Below are 2,593 nucleotides of genomic sequence, written 5' to 3' on the forward strand. Positions count from 1 at the left end.
AAAAAAAAAAAGACTCAAAGTATGGTATACAAGATTCACCAAACAACTACCTCAACCATTACACCTAAAAACTACGTGTCACTAAAATATACACAGGGGGCGCCTGGGTGGCTCAGTTGGTTAAATGTCCAAATCTTGGTTTCAGCAGAGGTCATGATTTCATGGTTCATGAATTCAAGCACCATGTCAGGCTCTGCACTTTCAGTGATTTGGGATTCTCTCTCTCTCTCTCTCTCTCTCTCTCTCTCTCTCTCTCAGAATAAATGAATAAACCTAAAAACGTTAAAAATATATATACACAGTATGTTCAAGCTTGCAATATAACTTCCTGGTGGGAAAATTGATAAAGGGAAACCTTATTTCAAATGGAATCAAAACACCCTGCCACTCCTTCTCAGCTGTAGACCCAACAAGAAAAGAAGCACTTGGCATTTTCCAGGTCAACACCAGTTTACTACCCAGGGAGGAACAGCCCAGCCCATGAGAGGCTGTCACAACTCATCTGATGAAAAGCTACTCTACTTCCAACTCCCCATTTGCTGCAAGGGACTTTTTGTGTATAACAGTAACTCCTAATCCCCCTCTTTCCGTCCACAAAACAGCAGTTCCTTCTCTTTGTTGTCTGAACTCGCCTATGATTTTGTTGTAGGTTACTTGTCCCAAGTTGCAAATCTCTGCTCTTCCCGAACAAGCCCATTTTTCGTGGTAAAATAACAGACAGTTTTATCTTCCAGGTTAATAACAGGCTCCTCAACACAAAGTGATTGCAAAATGTTTCCCTGCTTTTACAACTGATGAGGTGGACAGTAAGAAATTAACCACAGGGGCGCCTGGGTGGCTTAGTCAGTTAAGCATTCGACTCTTGATTTTGGCTCAGGTCATGATCTCAAGGTCCGCAAGTTCCAGCCCCCTGTCAAGCTCTGTGCTGACAGCTCAGAGCCTGGAGCCTGTTTCAGATCCTGTGTCTCAATCTCTCTCTGCCCCTCCCTGCTCACACTCTGTCTCTCTCAAGAATGAATAAACATTAAAAAATAAATTAATTAATAATTAATTTTACTGTGTGTCAGAAATTGTGCTAAATGTTTTACCCATTTAACTAACGTATCTCTCACACATCCATATGCATAGGTACTACTGTTATGATCCTTTCCAATTTGTGGATGAGTAAGCAGAACATCAGAAGGCTTCAGTAATTTGCCAAAAACCACACAGCCAGCACTTTCAGGAACTAGAGACCGTACCTGCCAATCTGGCTTTAGAGTATCATTACTGTCCCTCTGAGCTCATGCAGAAACTCACTTACTAAATCCTATACTTCAGGTGTGTCCAGACCATCCCTCATTCCCACAGCCAGCAGCCAAATTTGAAGACAGCCACTTACATTGTATATATCTAAGAGGTGTGTGTATGCGTGTGTGTGTAGATGGTGTCCATGCCCACGTCTTTCCAAAGAAATAACTATATAATTATGTCTAACACTTTGACACCAGAGTAACAGTCAGACTAAGGGGAAGACATGCTCGTAGCTAAAAGTTCCAAGTCTCTACATACCAACCAACAGAACACTCCACAGACACCCTCATGGCCCACTGACTCTACTGGGTGGCACCTCCAACAGACTATAAAAAGGGGGCTTTCTCTGAAGAGCGGAGCTGTAGGGTTTACCTTGGAGGCTTCAGACCTTGGAAGACGTCTTGCTTCTGAAGTCGAGCAGGAGACACTCCTTAAGGATTGCTACAGTGTCCTTTCTGGAAAGCTGCAGCCTCTTCCGGTTCAGGCTTTAACGTACCTTTGCCTGAAGCAACACTCTACAAGAGTCAGTGACTACGTGGTGCTGGCCCGACCAGAGTGTGTCAACCACATTTGCATCTGGGACCACCCTGCTTTCACTGCGCTTCCCCAAGGCCTGCCGTTGATTAGGAAACCGGCAGCCAGAGTAACCGTCTCCTGGCGCTGCAACATTGCTTAACGCATTGTTGGAACAAGAACTGCCAAGCAGAAAATATAGGGAAATGGGTGGGAAAGGGATGTGGGATGGGCGAGCAGGGGCAGCGAACAGTTACTTGCCTAGTTAGAAAAGAAGGAAGTCAGATAGTAAGAGCAGCGTCTGGAGGAGGGAGGGTGGTCACAGCATCGAGAATTCAGTTCTCACAGGCTTAGGCAGGCTGGTTCACCTGCCAAGGTCATGGATACAAACATTAGGCAAATTGTAGTTTAATTGCATTGACTGATTGCTATGAACTAGTCATCACCCTAAATGCTTTGCACGCATTAACTCACTTCGTCCTCACAACAACTCCAGACTTAGGGACAACGGGTAACCGAGCTTCATAGAGGAGAAAACTATGGCACAGAGATGTTAACTGGCTTTCTTAACCTCAGCCAGTCCCCGCCAAGCTGTGTGCAGACCTCAGGCTCTGGGTAGGGTGAGGTCAGGGTCATGCCTGGTACCCCCAGTGGGATTTTAAATAATAATGCCACCTGGGGCACCTGGGTGGCTAAGGTGGATAAGCATCCGAGGTCAACTCAGGTCACGATCTCATGGTTTATGAGTTCGAGCCCATGTCTGGCTCTGTGCTGACAGTGGGGAGCC

At 45.7% G+C, this 2,593-nt stretch overlaps 1 protein-coding gene across 1 annotated transcript in view; it reads right to left on the reverse strand.

The window, feature by feature from the left end:
- MS4A3 (membrane spanning 4-domains A3) overlaps positions 1–1,764 on the reverse strand; it is an 11,008-nt gene extending 9,244 nt beyond the window's left edge. The window contains exon 1 of the mRNA XM_029914749.1: positions 1,666–1,764. The gene's annotated coding sequence lies outside the window, so the exon portion shown is untranslated. The remainder of the gene's footprint in view (positions 1–1,665) is intronic.
- Between the last annotated feature and the right edge of the window lie 829 nt (positions 1,765–2,593).

This window comes from Suricata suricatta, chromosome 11 (assembly GCF_006229205.1).
Source record: "Suricata suricatta isolate VVHF042 chromosome 11, meerkat_22Aug2017_6uvM2_HiC, whole genome shotgun sequence".
Taxonomy (NCBI): Eukaryota; Metazoa; Chordata; class Mammalia; order Carnivora; family Herpestidae; genus Suricata; species Suricata suricatta.